Consider the following 17,490-nt stretch of genomic DNA (forward strand, 5'->3'; position numbering starts at 1 on the left):
ATGCAGTTTTCCTTTAGATATGGGGATTTCCCTACTGTTTACAAGTAAGTATATACATAAAAAAGTATACAAAGGGTAGGGTTATTAACGAAATTATCCAACTTTTACTAGAAAAAGCTTATTACCTGCATTTACGCACTTTTACAAAATCTTTTATATAAATGAAGGCGATTTAACCGATTTAGTCCATTTTTACTGAAAATATTTCCTGTTAAAAGGCATACGTGTGCACCAAATTTTTCGCCGAGTTATGGCTCCAGAAACTTTGGGAAAGACATTGTAATAAAGGGGCAGTGCCACGCCCATTTTTCAAGATTTGAATTTTTTCACATTTCTTGTTATAATGGCACAAAATACGATTAGTACAAAACTATTATTCGATAGGATTTAACGTATTATTTTTGCCTACGACCCTTTTTAAAGTCATTTATATAAAAGTAGGCGTGGTCCTTAGCCAATCTTATCAATTTTTACTACAAATACTTCCTGCTATAAGGAAAATATGTGTACCCAATTTTGTTACGATATGTACATTTTTCTTCGAGTTATGGCTCCCGAAACATTGAAAATTGCTTAGATAAAAAAGGGGCATTATCTTGCCGGTAATGCAGTGCAAATATTCACAATAGTGTCATAGTACAAATATATTTCTTTGTGTGCTCACAATCGTTTATTTTTAACAAATTATTTTAATAAAATACAGCTAAGCAAAAGCACTACGACCAAAATTGCCCAAAGCTCGCTAATAGCCCGAATCTCCATCTTTACAACCAAAACTTTATTTAAAAAATTGGATTCCAAATAACGAGCGAAAAAGGGACCCGTACATAAAAACAGCAATTAGAAATAATATATATGATAATTAAATTTAGAAAGTAAAATTCTTTTTAGCTAAGATATAGCTTATTGTTTTCGCCTACGACCCTTTTAAAAATCTTTTATATAAAAGTGGGCGTGGTCTTTAACCGATCTCGTCCTTTTTTTCTAGAAATATATATAGGGAAAATTTGTGTACCCAATTTTATTACGATCCATTTTTTAAAATTTGAGGTTTTCCTATTTATTGTTAGAAATCCACTTGGGAAATGAAATACCATTGCTATAAAGCTCTTTTTTGCAAAGATATGGCTTATTTTATTCGTGCACGGCCCTTTTAAAAATCTTTTATATAAAAGTGGGCGTGGTTCTTAACCAATTTCGTTAATTTTCCTTCAAAGCATTCCTTATAGTAAAGGCAACCTCTCTGCCGAATTTTGTTACGATAAGTTTAACGATTTTTGATTTATGATTAATATTTGTAAAATTGTGGGCGGTGCCACACCCATTTTAAAAAACTTTTTAAATTTTTTATCAAGTCTCAATATCAGTCCACACGTCAAATTTCAACATTCTATGTATATTATTTACTAAATAATCAGGTTTTTTGTGTTTTCCAAAATGTTATATATATAAAAAGTGGGCGTGGTTATCATCCGATTTCGCTCATTTTCAATACAAATCTATTCTGGGTCCAGATAAGCTCGTGTACCAGATTTGGTGAAGATATCTCAATATTGACTCAAGTTATCGTGTTAACGGACGGACGGACATGGCTCAATCAAATTTTTTTCGATACTGATGATTTCGATATATGTAAGTCTATATCTATCTCGAATCCTTTATACCTGTACAACCAACCGTTATCCAATCAAAGTTATAATAACCTGTGTACAAGTACAGCTGGGTATAAAAAAGCCTTTAATCAACATAAAGCTTCCATGTAAATTTAACAAAGTCATTCGAAGAATGCCGTTAACCAATTTTTTAGCTGTCGAATTTAAATTGCTGCTAAGTTTGATGATTACGACAGACGTTGACAGTGAAATTAATAATGTTGAGCAAAGAAAAAATGCCAACGCTAAAGATACGTGACTTGTTAGAAATGTCACAAAAAATTAATAAACTAATGTTTTGGCAAAAGGAAATGGAAAAAACGCCATGAGACAGTGAGAATCACCGATATATTTGTATGTAAATATTTTAGCATGTTTGAGCGACAGAATTAAGAAACACAAAGGATTACAAAAAATACACAAAGAAATGTCTTCGTTCGAACGTAGATTAAGCACCAACTGTATGGAGAAAATATATTTGGCAGTTCTTGGTGGGTTTGAGTTAGGTTAATAAAATATAATATTTGCAAAAACTGTATTGGATTCAGGCCCTAACAAATATATATTTGTTTATAACACTGCACGAAAAATCCATATCTTTATTGGACCAAACCAATTTTTTTGTAGGGGTTTTAACCATAAGAAAAATAATGTAATTCCGCCATTCTCCGAAGTTCCGCTAAAACATATGTAAATGTAGCCAGACCACGCCTTCTTTTCTTATTTGATTTGCATAAACTTTTTTATTTTCAAGAGTATATAACAGGAACTATAAAAGGTCAAAAGGCAGATCTTTGAAAAATTAAAGCCGATAAATTACGCAGCTACTTACATAAAATATGGATCTGATAATGCGACATATGTATGTATGTATTCGCATGCATTTTGATGCGCTTAATCCGAAAATGCTATCAGAATTGGCCAGCAGATCTCTTTTCGTGCCTAAATTGACTCAATCGTCAGTGATGTTCTTCCGTTTTTCGTTAGGCCTCGATCGCAGCGCATCAAATACGAAATCTTGCCAAGCTCCGTAAGTGCTTGCATATTTACATAGCTGTCCAAATTTCTTACCTAGAGCTGTGAACTGCATCCGGATTTTTCAACTACCCGGATAAACCGGATATTCGAATAACCGGATAGCTGAGCAAAAAATCCGGCTATCCGGATATCCGGATTCACAGATGGGAAATCCGGATATCCGGATATCCGGATACTGGAATATAAAAGTTGAATATCTGCATATCAGAATTGAACAAAGCAAACATCGAAAATTATTCACAAAATATGTTTGTAGATTATTAAATTAACATCAAAAATTAAAAAGCTACAATTTTAGAACAAGTGAAAATAAGAACAGTGCCATTTGTTTATATTGTGAAAAAAACGCTGTTAATTTATTTAAATGCCCCACGAATTTATTGTTATTAATGTTAAATAAACATATATGTATGGTACATCAATTTGTTGCTTTCACTCGATATCCAAAAATACGATTATTAACCGGATCTTCATAAATCCGGATATCCGGATAGTTTCACAAACGAATATTAACCGGATATCCATGCCGTCCGGATTTTATCCGTGTCAACGGATATCCGGATATTCGAATATGCGGATAGTCCCAGCCCTATTCTCAACAGATCTTTATGAGATTTTCAAAGTTCGTTCGGAACTTCGCACAGTTTTATACAGCAAACTGCTTCCGATTCACAAAGCGTTTCACCGTTGTTAGTTTTATAGCTTCCAAGAAATTCTTGTCATAAACTATTTTACGTTAAATCATAAATGGAGAAACGTATCAAAAGAACGCTGTCACATTGTTGCATATTGTTTGTGCAATTGTTGTTATCGCTCTTTTTTCACTCCTTGGCATGCACCAACATTCTTTCGCATACAAATAAATATACATACTTATTTAAGCAATTGTACAGTAAATAAAAACAACAACTATCCGCGGCAAATGAAGCAAGATATAGAAGAAACCCGGAAAAGGCAAACGCCTTAAAATAGGCAACAGGATTGTTGTTGCTGCTGCTGTTATTGCATTTAATGGAATGGCGCAAGCAAATAGGAAATATCTACAGCAAAAATAAATAAAACAAATTTACAAAAGAGAATGCAACACATAGAGCAAACACAAAATTGAGTGCAGAACGGAGTGGGATCGGCAAAGAGCAATGAAATGCATTTTAAAAGAGATAGAATTATAGGGGGAGCGTGATGGAGAGAGGGAGACAGCAAGAGAGCAAACAACGTTGAAGTATCATCAGCAGTACAAATGTCATCAACAGCACATGTTGCCGGCTGCATATCGGAGATGGCAGATGCAACATTGCTCCCCACTTTAACACAACGATTTAACACATAAATAAAATGGCACACAGCCCTGATGCATTGTTTATGTTGATGTACATCGTCATATATGTGGCATTCATATAAATGTACTGACATATGTATGTACATATATGCATTGCATAGCATAGCAGATGCCAGCAGTTACGTTGGTTATTTTCATACTTATTTTTGTTCTGCTTTTTTGCTTGTCTGCTCGGTTGGTTGACGCTGTCGGCGGCTGCTTTTGGATATAACTTGCTCGATTGCTAGCTGATGATAGCTGCATTAGCTAGCTGGGAATGCAGCATGTTTACAAAGTGAGAAACAACAAGATTTTACGTACAGTACCCTACACGAAAATAAAGCGACCAGAATGAGCAAAGCAAAACAAAAAACTTAATACTTAACTTAAAATTTTAGGGATGATGCGCTGCCGGCAGCTTGAAGAATAAACGAATGCATGGCAGACGGTTGAATGCATCCGTTTTTATGGGGGAACAATATCTTGTTGTCTTGATCAAAAAATATGCAAAAAGAGCATTTGCTTTTGGCTCTTCATAAATTTTTGTTTTCTTATTTTACCTACATACATACGTACATAAATAAATAGTATGCACAATAATTCAAAGAAACCCCTCAGACTTTCTTTCGCATGAACACGTGCTATCCCATAAAATCGGCAGATGTACCAAGTTTGCACGAAAATAATGGCATGACCAACCCCAAAAATGCAACAACCAAAAAAAATTAGAGTGAGTTCAAAATTAAATTATAATCTAATGCTAGTAAATCGTGACTGAAAAGAGGTAATGTACAAATAAAATTGCAAGCATTGAAAAATTTGTTCATAAGCTCGCGAAATGAACATGCTCAAACGCCCATAACGATTGGATATGAGTGTAGAGCGAGCTGGTCGACTAAGAACAATTTGTTGTTAGTAAATGAAGGAAAGCGAAAAATGCAAGTGCCTACGCCCTTGTTTGGGTGGTGAGATGCGCATGAAAATACGAGGGTAATAACAAATTTTATAATTGTTGGTGACTATCAAACGCATCAAAAATACAAAATACTATACAATTCTATTAAGAATGATTTTCAGAACTATCGGTTTCAAATTAAGACTTTAAGTGGAGACAAAAAAAAGAACGAAAAAATGGAGAAAATTAAATTCCGATAAGTCAGAAAAATGCCCTAGCAAACTTTGCCATGAGTAGTTTCGTAATTATTCTAAATATCAGTAACAAAAAATTCCACCACTTGATAGATTTTTTATTAAAATTTTTTTTATTATTTTTATAAGATCGCGGGTTCGAATCGAGCTCAAGGCCTAACAATAATTTTTTATCATTATTATTGTTATGATAAATTTTTTCTTAATTGAAAAAATTTTTAAATTAGAATAGAATAAAGAAAAAATTTAGACAACTGCCAAAGCTCGTTGTATAGATCGATTATTTTTATATTTCGACCATATTATTTTCATTGACCTTTATTGTGTGTTTATTATTAATGTACATATACATATATATATATACATATATATGTATATATATATTTTTTTTTTTTTCATTTTTAAATTTTTCCAATTTTTTTAATTATTTATTTGTTTTTTTTTTATTTGGTTTAATTTTTTAATTGTTTGTGCTTTGTTCCATTTATTTATTTTTAGCTACGTTTTATTATTCCACCTTTATATTTTTCTTACTCCTATTTTTATTTACTTTTTACGATTCTTTTAATTGTTTTTTTTTTAACTTTTTTGGTTATTTAAAAATTAAGGATGTGTGAGATTACAAAAAAAACAAGAATAAGTTAATAATTTTTTTTTATAAATCGAGGAGATTGATAGGTAAAATTTTTTATTGTAATACTTTAAGACCGCGCTTTTTTTATGGACTATAGAAGTACATAGTATTGCCGGAATTACTCAGTTAGCTCATTAATCAAACTAATAACTTTATAGTAAATCAGAATGTAATTGAGAAGTTAGCTATTTTAATTAATCATAATTACTTTTTTATGGATGACATAATCGATTTTTGGCTTATTGACATAATCGGCCAATTGATTAATCGTACATGCCTATTAAAAATAAATGTCCTCAAAAACAAGCACCCCAAATGATAATTTGAAAAAAATAATTTAAACACTTTTTGGTTTCAAATATAGATTATACCGGTCTTCCTGAAAATACGTGCACAGAACTGGGTTTCAATTTGAAAGTAGAGAGGTCTATACTTGCAGCTATAAAAAAGAAAATTCTAGTGGGTGATAGCCTGGTTTCGAACCAGGTGTGCCCACAGATTCTAGTAGCTTACTCTACCTACTAAACTATTACATATGTGTTACAAAACATAACATAACACTTATATGCATAACAATATATTTCGAAAATGAATCTATGACTTACAGCACTTTTCACAAATGAAATTTTGTATTTTTAAATATTCAGCGCCGAAAAAAAAACTCTAGGGTTTGTTTTAAAACCGACATGTATACAAGTTTCTATTTTCAGATTTATGAAACTATTTGGTTTTGTTTCAAACCCAAAACTGACATAGGTTTAAATTTTTAGATTTTTGAAACTTTTCTGGGGCCAAATCGTAACATTCGTGATCGTACAACTCGTCACGTAAAAACGTGATTTTCGGATTATTACATACGTGAACGTACTACTTCGATCGTAATTTTGGGTCGCAACATACGTGACGAGTGACTGAACGTACACGTTACGTTCCATTTTCATTCGAACACAAACTGGCGATCGTATACACACAAAGTTCATTGAAAATGTAAGAAAATTGTTAAAATATATGAATAAATAAAATATAATAACAAATTTCAAACTCTTATTATTAACAAAGTTGGAACTCAAACAAGCTTAATCGAAGCCAAAATGAAATATTGGCGGAATTCATGGCGAGACACCCGCTTTGGTATCGGCTTGCTTCAAATTTAACTTCTCCAGAAAGTAACTAAAAGCATCTCAAGTTAAGGGAAATCTGTTCAAGAAACTGCAATAGTTTTTTGTTACAAAGAAATAATACATAAATGATCTGCTTACGCTTTGTTTGATAAATCCAAAGGGTTACTGCACTCTCTTAACCGCCTTCGGACTATCTTTTCATCGCCTTCGCTATTACTGGAGCTCAAAAAAACAATAAAATTGCATCCATCGCAGTTATTTAATTTATTTTTCATATTTTTGCAATCAATTTGACAGTTCAAAATCTATTGTCCAACCTAATGTGGATCGTAAAATTGAATTACGTTCCGTTTGCTATCGTATGTTATAATCCCACTTTGTTTATACCTTTGACTATCGCGTAATTTTCTTTCGTATGGTTGCCGATCCCTGATCGTATGTTTCAATTCGAGCCCTGGTTTAATTTTAAAACAATTTGGAGATTTTGTGAGAAATTTTGAATTACTTCTTAAATGTAAACCCAATAAAATTAGAAAAGAGAGTAGTAAATAGAGGTTTTGGATTTAGGTAAAAAAAAGTTTGAGAAATGGCTTAAACCGATGAATGGTTTAAAATTTAGGCACAAATTTCTAACCGTGTAAGTATCTTATTCAACTCCATAAAACCCTGCTCAGGGCTCGAATGCAATGCATCCATCAAATGATGATACTCCTGTGACACCTGTCAAAACATCTGTCTTTTCCCATTCCAAAAAATTTAATTTTTTCCTATACTTATATGCATTTTTATGTACATTTTTGAGGTAGAAGTAATAGGCATGCTCGAATAAAAAACTATGTACATATGTAATTAGATATGTATACCCTACACGAACAGAGCTATCGACCTCAAACCAGCAATATACATGCATATGTACATACATAGTGCACATATACATTCTCTTCGCTGATGGAAGCAGAGAAGACATGCGCTAAATAAAATAATTACGTTTTGCTGTCGCTCTTTTTATTAACGTGTATGCAGTATGTCGTCGCTGCTAAGGAGACCTCGACGTCAATATGTAGTGGCCCACAAACAGCGGCTGTCATAAAACAAGAACAAGCTTTCAACAGCAGTGAAGTAATCCATTACAACGAACTTTCAATTAAAGCACACACATACATACATTAACACAGATCCAGATTTATAATATACCAAATTTGTTTATTTTTTTCAAAGAACTAGTTATAAACTGGTATATTTCCGAGCGAAATGGAACCATTGACATCTCGTCAAACAATTTCATGTAAAAAATACTAGTTTCTTAACTGGAAAAAGGAGCTGGCTGACTGCTTGGATTGACATTCATATTAGCTGTGAGGCAGCTTACAACAGTCGCATGAGAAATCGCCTAGGCGGATTAAGCCATAATTATTGAATGAACAAGAAATTTATCAGACTGGAATAGAGTAGTTAAAACTTATTTATTCAAAATTATTTCTTGTCGTTCTATCTCACTAATATATTGAGCCATAAACAAATAATGTTATTTCTTCGCTTTTCGAAATGAGCCTCCACAATATAGTTCAAAATTAATAGAGTATATACGCGATGAGTCTGAGTAAGGAGTCAGTTTCTATGTACGTTATAGAATTAGTCATGGGCGCGTAGACTCCTTGTGAGCATCAAATCGAAGTTTAATTTTGACGGTGTGTCAGCGCATAAATAGATGACATGCGAGTAGTCAAACGCACCGTGTGTAAACCCTATAACGTATTACAAGAACAATAAAAAGAAAAATGTGGGCGAGATTCATTCAAATAAAAAAAGGAAGATCAAGCCTATATATTTAAATTTTCAGCTATTTCTAACTTGCTCCTTATTTTTCTAAAACTTATTGGGCTACAAAACTGCATACTCAAAAATTTTCTAGAAATTCTGAAACAAAATTTGAAAATTTTCATGGTCATTTTTGAAATTTTGATTAACTCTCCTTACCTTTGAATAACCTTTGACATTTTTTTGAATGTGGTTTCTGTTAGGGAATTTGCGATATTTTAGATGAAAATTAACAATTAAGCTGTGAGCCACTGCATTTGAGTTTTTTCAGCATAAACTAAGTGTGTACTTATTTTAGTGAGTAACCGTATATACATATGTACATATACGCTTAAACTTTACATGGCTTCTAAGCGTTAAACTTTATCTACACTTCTGAAATTGCTGCGCAGAAAATTAGTACATACTACTAAATTTCAATACCAATTATACTCAGATGAAACTGAAATATGTGTCTATGTTTCACCTCTACACTACCTCTATGTATTACATCTACAAATAGTGTGTGTCCACTATTCACCGCAACCGATTCAGCTATATGTTATACACTATGGCCAACAGAGGTGTGTCTCCGCTTTTCGGTAAAACATGTTGTAGCTAGTTAATTAACCACTTCCGCTAGATGAGTCTCCTAAACATTATCTAACTGAGGATAAGCGTTTTTTTTACCCGCAAACGTAGACATATATACGTGTAAAAAAACACGGCTATTATAAGGCTTCATAAACCTATTTTTTATGAATACGGTGGTTAGTCTTTAAATAAATAATTTATAGAAATATATTAAGAAGGGTCAATTTCTAGATTCGAGAGCTCCCAATGATGTCTCTTACTCTTTTGCTTATGGTCCGACCTTAAAAATATGGTTTGGTCTAGTAACCAGTCGGATTCTGTACAGTGCAATGAAGTGTAAAATGTTGTATTTATTAGGGGGACTCATGTAACCGTATAAATGCCTTATAAAGTGTGTAAACGTATAAATTTATCTAGTGCGTAAACGAACTGTCAAATTTTGTATGAAAAATCATTTACACAATTTGTATAAATTTACGCGCACATTTCATTGTGTAAACGCGGTAAACTCAAAGGAATGCAACCTTGCAGACATTACAGCAGGCATTTTCATCAGAAATCTCCAACATCAGCAAGTCATTTACTAGAATATCTTAGTAAAGACGTTTTAGTTTTGATTTTTCACTTAATCTTGGAATTTTTTAATTTGTATAACAATCAAAAAATGTTTGTTTGGCAATAATACAGCTGATAAACAATCAAGTTTATCAAGAGCATTTCTAGGTGCGTTCATATAACAGCGTGTGTAAATGGATATAATTTTACACCTTATAAGTTTATATGCTTTCATGAGTCCCCCTATTATGTTAGCCAACGCTGTTTTCTTCTGTTCGGATATTGTTTAACTTGCACTATATCATTGCTTATACTTCACACGCTCTTTTGCACCATGTCTCGACTTTATATTTCGACGAAGAGACCAGGCCAATCGGTCATTGCTTGGTTTAAAAGAGAGGTCGGCGAACTAATTTCCAAATGAAAACAACAATAAAGGGCAGTAAAAACAAAAATGAATTCGTGTAGTTATACCATCTACTGTTCGCCCATTCGCTTCGTTGACGCCTTCGTATCCGCATCCGCCTCCGTCGCTGTGACCATGGTCGTTGTCGACGTCACCGCCGTCGTCTTTGTAGTCATTTCGTCTTCATTATAGTTTTACTACGGCTTTTTTTTTCTTCATATCTGTAGCATTCTTCTGTTAGTATTTCGTTATACCGAAACCAGTACTGAATGAAATTTGCTACTTGTTCGTTGGCGTATTTCGTATAGTATACCAACAAAAATTGTATGTATGCATATATGTATATGTACATACATATGTATAACAACTATATAGATATGTACATTGCACCTCATAGTTTGCGGCATCTACCTTTAGCATAAATTTTGCACGCGCATACATACTAATGAAAAGCAACAAAAAAATTGGATCCCCCTGCAAGACAAATGAGAATAAGATATCTTCAAAAATGCGAATGCCCAAAAAGAAATCGAAAAGCATTCCCTTATTTGGAATTAGGAATTCAGGTTAAGTTAGTGAGACATATCTTACGTCATAGCCACAACGATGGCCAAGCGTTAACGTTCCATATTCTTATATTTGTAAAATTACCAGTACTCTTGTCACATCACAATGTAGCGAACTATGAACAGCCTTAAAGTATGCTATAAATTGTTTGTTTCTATTAGTAGAACCAGAACCTTTGTATTTGATTGCTGTAACTTTATGAAGCCTTTTGGTCCTTGAATGTTTCTAGAGGTGTCAACATTGCGGCTTCTTCTAAACAAACCACACCCTGTTTAAAAATCAAAAATCGTGTATACCCGTAACTGGCTTTGCTGATATATTCACAATAGGTGCTCAACCTTTCTGCATGACATACTTACATACCTACTTTTACAATGTGAAAAAGTGAATAATTTAATTGGAATTGCCCTTATTTTTTAATTTTAGTGCTTTCTAGAAGAACTGTCAAGGAACTACAGCTCAAAAGAAAGTTGTTACAATCCAAAACTTAGCAACTGTATTCACTCAGTATATTGTGCATGTTCTTCTTATAAAAAGATTCACTGTTTTTTGTCGTTGTTAGAATTCATTTTATCTACCATGTTTAACGCAACTGCTGTTTCTCTTTTTTTTTTTTTATGAAACAGTAAAAACAGGAATATAGAAAAGGCAACAACCGCTGCTGCGAAGCTATGTTAACGTAGTGACCCACCAATCAACCGAAAGCCCAAGAGCAACAAAACGACGAACGAATAAACGATTGCCCAGCCAAATAAGAAGAGCTAACAAAGAATACAACAAAAAAAATTATATCGCATACCAAAGTGCTGGAAAAAGAACGAAACGAATTAAGGCGAATAAAAAAAATATCAACAGTAAAACAACAGGCACAGCACACGCTACCTATGAGGATTTTTAGTTAACCTTTTGCTGTTATTTTTCAAACACTACGGACTTATTCAGTCTATTTGAGGTCCTCATGGACCGGCCAGTTCAACCTTCGCTGTTATTTCAAATAAAATATTTTTGATATTAAACATAGTGTTCCAACAAAGTTTTTCATATACAGAACATTGCTGAAAACAAAGCAAGTATTTTTCTTTGAATATATAAAGCTGCACCTACAGTCCATGCGAACACTACGGACTCAATCAGTCTATGTGAGGTCCTCATGGACCGGCCAGTTCAACCTACAGTCCCTTCATCCCAAAAGCCTGGGCTGTCATGACATTTACACAATTTTATTTTCTTGCTAAATATAGCATGCTTACTCTCGTCTGGGTGCCGGCTTATTTGGGAGCTCCTGTTAATGAAACAGTTAACGACTTACCTATGGTGAGCTTCAAACATACATACCTACGCGATTATTTTACGCAGTAGAGACGAGGAAATATCGGATACTTTGATAGGCTTAACCCATTAAGTAGATATTAACTCTTTACAGAAGGTCTAGCATGAAATTTGTTCTCCGCATTAAGTATATCTGACTGCAGGATTTTTCACGTCACTTGAGAATGAAACAACTAGTGTACTGCCATGTCTCCAAGGATGAGGTATAAATCCTTTCGTTTCGAATGCATGTCTAATGAGACGGTGCTACTACCCAAAAATAGCCTTTCATTTATTTATAAATCGTTTAGATTTAAAATATATTAAAAGTAATTCGAAAACAGAAGAGTGGAAAATGTGTTGTCTTGGGTGCTGTTTCCTGCACGTGCTGTGTATGTAGATGGTTGGACAGCATTTTTTCAAAGAATAACAAAATGCTTACATATTTAAAAACGAGATACATAATATATCAATATCTGTACATTAGTGATGCACTCACCCTCGAACCGGATCTGAACTATTGAATACTCGAAGACCTAAGATATCAATATTTTACACAAACGAGATAATTTTTAAAACACACGGTCGGCACACAAACCTACCATCTTTTATTTCCTACTGGAACCCACAATTGGTCAAATAGCCTAAAAACAAAATATTAAAACACAAACTTCTAGTTAACCATTTTTAAGCGAGCCGAACTATGTTACTTAATTTGTTGTTGTTTTTCAATTAACCTTCCAGAAGCTATCTGAATTTGAATGAATAAGATTTAGCTGAGTATTTTACTTAAATAAAATAAAGTATACAGCTCCTGCAGAAACTAGTGTTTGGACTTAACGCGTCCAAAAATATCGAGAGAGGTGTCAAACGACGCGTATTGACCTCGACAACAATAATCCGAAGACAGAAAAGAAAATTTTTAAGTCATTCTCTCTTTTGAACGAAAAACCGAAAAATTACCAGCGAGTCCCTCCGAAACGGGGGTTGGAATCCATAGCATTTTTGCGCAGAACACCTTTCTGCATTGGCGGCCTTCGGCCGCGCTTATAAAAATTACCCTGGGTGGGTCCAACACCAGTTTGGAGACCAAAACTATATCCGCGCAAAACACTTATGTTCACAATTTTTTTTGTGGGTACACCAACATTACAACAACCAAATGTAAATCTCTAACTTCAACTGCATATCTCCGGACAGAGATACAATTTTTCTTTTCCGTCTTCGGATTATTGTTGTCGAGGTCAATACACGTCTTTTGACATCTCTCTCGACATTTTTGGACGCGTGTTAGCAGTGTCATGCTGTCATATATAATTACCGTAACTTTAATTAAACAGCGTAGCCGCATTCGAGTCCCAATTTCTTAAATATTCTGATTCGCTCATCACTAACGTGACTTGAAACATAAATCAAAAAAATATTATGCAGAAATCATCGTCATTTGAGTAATCCAGAAATAAAGAAAGTTTTTTAATGAACTTACATTTGTTGTTTGCTTGAGGAATGTGATCACGATGTGGGTAAATACGATTTTCACTTCCACGAGCTCTTTGGCAAGGTCTATCGGCACTTTCCCTGCTGCTTTAGATATCGAATTTTTGTTTCTTAGTTTATTCCTGCCTTAAATTACGGAAATATTATTAGCAACTTGGTAACTAAATGTTATTTTTTGTTCAATTCATCGTAGTTTGTTGTACACACGGCACTTGCTTCTATTTTTTTTTTCTAGCAGAGCAGGGCACTTGTGTATGTACACACAACAAATTGCGTAGCGAATTTTCTTTGTTTAAACTTTGATTAACTTGGTAGATATTCAGTTTTCACAGCACAGTTAGTATATATTAAAATCAAAAGTTTGCTTGGTATATTTATGGTTTGTTTTTATTTTGTTCTTTAAAATATTTGAAAACATTTATTGTTCACAAATGTATCGGGTATATTTTCGCTTAAAATTTTTTATAAATGGAGTAGTTTCATTAATTTTTATGCTGCTTCACTTTTTTTGTTCTTAAATTCTTATTTGGCACGCAGCCAATAATCGCTAGGGTACGTATTACAACAAACTAACTTTTCTTGCTAGCAGCAGGCAACCAGGGAAGTTTTCTCTCCACTAATGAAGTAACTGGCTAGGAGTAGCAGCAGCAGCAGCAAACAAGCACGTCCATTCAAATCGAATGTTCGAATCAAACAACTAGTAAACGCCGCTAAAAACTGAACATTGAAGCTAGCAACGATAACGAAGTGTATGCAGCAGCAGACGATAACGACGACGACGGAAGGTAGGAACGTCGCTGTGGCTTTTAGCTCTCTTTACTCTCTTCGATTCGATGCTCGGCAAAGAATGAAAGGAAAATGGTAGAAACTTTGGAAACGCATTGCAATGTCTGTACGCGACTAGGGGGTATGTAAACATAACAGAGCTAACAAAATGAATGACGGCTGCCACTGTCGGAAGTATGGACTGATTATCTATATCTATATATATATGTATATATATAAACGAATCGTGATGAGTGTATGTTCAGATGCTTAAAACTTGAAAACTACTGGACCGACTTTTATAAAATTTTGTAGGTATATTATCTAGGTACCTGAATAGGCTATAGGCTATATTTCATACCGCTGGGTGGCTAGGGTCTTGAGACCAAAACGTGGACCCGGGTACCACTAGAATGTGTTTATACAATATGGACATCAGATGTAAGCTGTTGATAAGGGCATTCGTAGAGTATTTTATATACCGCTGGGTGACTAGAAGTAACAATTTAGAAGCAATTTAGAAATTGTTAACAACCCCAGCGGATTAGGGGGTCAGAATATACCCGCGGTAGGTATGCCTGTCGTAAGAGGCGACTACAATACCAGATTCAAGGGGCTGTGTTGCGCAACCCTTCAGGTTGCCAGCGCAATATACAGCTTCTCCAAACCCAATTGTCAACTTAACCTATCCGCGGCGAATCCTGTGTCACTAACAGACGAGGCTCTGGCGACCCAAGCTCCTCACGAACAGTGTGTTAACTTCAGTGACACCTGCCCCCAAATTCCAACTTTCGCTAAGCTAAAATTCCATCGCCAAAAATCTCTAAAAGAAAATCAAGTGCACAGAAAAGAGTGCAGCATTTAGTACCATGTAGTCATAAGCGACAACAGCCTAACTTCTATCACTTAGGTGGTATTTGCTATCGACCACATGGTACTAAATATTGCATGCTTTTCTGCGCATTTGATTTTGGGCAAAACGAAGTTTGCCGAGGTCAGCTAGTTTTTAGCATAAAAAACCTGGAAAACAATATGTCCCTAAAGGTAGAATCGTAGGGGATCATGGAGCAATATTTATTCTGACGTAAGATACCATTGTTCACACAGCCCCGTCTATTTTTAGGTTGCCTGTTCTTGCAAGAAATAAGCCATGATCAATAGCTTGTCGAAATTTCATTAAACGCGCGACGGTGACCAAACTTTCTTGAGAAACATGATGCTATGTCATAAAAAGTAACACTGCTGCACCAACTGCAGCTCGAACACACCCATTTTTTTATTATATGAACAGCCGCATCAAGGATCGGATTGAAACACTGGAACGCCCAGACCCTAATTCAACCACAAACAGTCATCCCGGTAGCACACAAAAATGAGGGGTGTATTTTATCATAACAATAAAAGCAGTTACCAACAATAATCATTCCTTGCTAAAAGCTGGACCAACAATTTCGACAACAGGCGAACACTTTCTTGAATTATCTTCTGCATACCAATTTCTCACACTAGCGAAATCCGCTGCTTTAAAAATTTCGGTTCCTCCTAAAAATATGCAATTTTTTCACATTTACAATCCACCTATACCAATGTACGAAATTGTCTTGTCGACCCGATTGCCATTGCGCCATACCGGTGTATCTACGTAAGCTACCTGGTTTAGTGGCAGCCACGCAATCAGTAGACTGAGATCTTTCATATTTGAGACAGCGGTCACCCTATCTAATCCAAACTTCGAAGCATACAAAAATATACATACATGGGCACGCAAGCCATGCATTAAATAATTAATAAATGTCAGGCGCGATAACCTCCGAAGATATTTTAGGCCGAGCTTCTCTTCCAATATGCGTCGTGCTCCTTTTTATTTTTTTCTACATACTTGTTTTATGCCGACTCCGAACAGCATCTGCAAGGCAGATGAGTTTTCACTGAGAGCTTTTCATGGCAGAAATACACTCGGAGTGTACCACACCACGACGGCTTCCAAGCCATGCATTGAGTTGTATTATTTTCAGGCCTATATCCTTTATGGACTTAAGAGGTCTTACTCCCAACCGTACACTGCTGCCAGATCTGAGTTTACAACTCTTCCAAGAAAAGTAATTCAAATTTTGCCCATTATCAGGCCTACATACATCTACCGTTAGATCATTGTTTTGATTTATCATACGCACTTTCTTAGTTGCATACATTTTAATGTTTAAGTTAAATTAAAACAAGTAAGGAAGGCTAAGTTCGGGTGTAACCGAACATTACATACTCAGTTGAGAGCTGTGGAGACAAAGTAAGGGAAAATCACCATGTTGTAAAAAGAACCTAGGGTAACCCTGGAATGTGTTTGTATGACATGTGTATCAAATGGAAGGTATTAAAGAGTATTTTAAGAGGAAGTGGGCCATAGTTCTATAGATGGACGCCATTTAGGGATATCGCCATAAAGGTGGACCAGGCCTGACTAGAATTTGTTTGTACGATATGGGTATCAAATGAAATGTGTTAATGATAATTTTAAAAGGGAGTGGGCCTAAGTTCTATAGGTGGACGCCTTTTCGAGATATCGCCATAAAGGTGGACCAAGGGTGACTCTAGAATTTATTTTGTACGATATGGGTATCAAATGAAAGGTGGTAATGACTATTTTTAAAGGGAATGTGCCTTAGTTCTATAGATGGACGCCGTTTCGAGATATCGCCATAAAGATGGACCAGGGGTGACTCTAGAATTTGTTTGTACGATATGGGTATCAAACGAAATGTGTTAATAAGTGTTTTAAAAGGGAGTGGGCCTTAGTTCTATAGGTGGACGCCTTTTCGGAATATCGTTATAAAAGTGGACCAGGGGTGACTCTAGAATGCGTTTGTACAATATGTGTATCAAGTGAAAGGTGTTAATGAGTACTTTAAAAGGGCGTGGGGTTAGTTCTATAGGTGGATGCCTTTTCGAGATATCGCCATAAACGTGGACCAGGGGTGACTCTAGAATTTGTTTGTACGATATGGGTATCAAATGAAAGGTGTTAATGAGTATTTTAAAAGGGCGTATGCCTTAGTTCTATAGGTGGATGCCTTTTCGAGATATCGCCATAAACG

General features: G+C 34.8%; 1 protein-coding gene across 10 annotated transcripts in view; it reads right to left on the minus strand.

Moving 5' to 3' along the window:
* Window positions 1–17,490, minus strand: part of spi (spitz) — an 84,744-nt gene that overhangs the window by 52,199 nt on the left and 15,055 nt on the right. For 4 of the 10 annotated variants that reach the window (XR_010949296.1, XM_067764136.1, XM_067764132.1 and 1 more), the window contains exon 1: window positions 13,626–14,327. The exons of 4 other annotated variants lie outside the window; for them this stretch is intronic. The gene's annotated coding sequence lies outside the window, so the exon portion shown is untranslated. Of the gene's footprint in view, window positions 1–13,460; window positions 13,539–13,625; window positions 14,328–17,490 lie in introns of those variants that run through there. 2 more of the 10 variants (XM_067764135.1, XM_067764133.1) reach the window with 2 other exon arrangements.

The sequence above is a fragment of the Eurosta solidaginis genome, chromosome 2 (genome assembly GCF_040869045.1).
Source record: "Eurosta solidaginis isolate ZX-2024a chromosome 2, ASM4086904v1, whole genome shotgun sequence".
In the NCBI taxonomy this organism is placed as follows: Eukaryota; Metazoa; Arthropoda; class Insecta; order Diptera; family Tephritidae; genus Eurosta; species Eurosta solidaginis.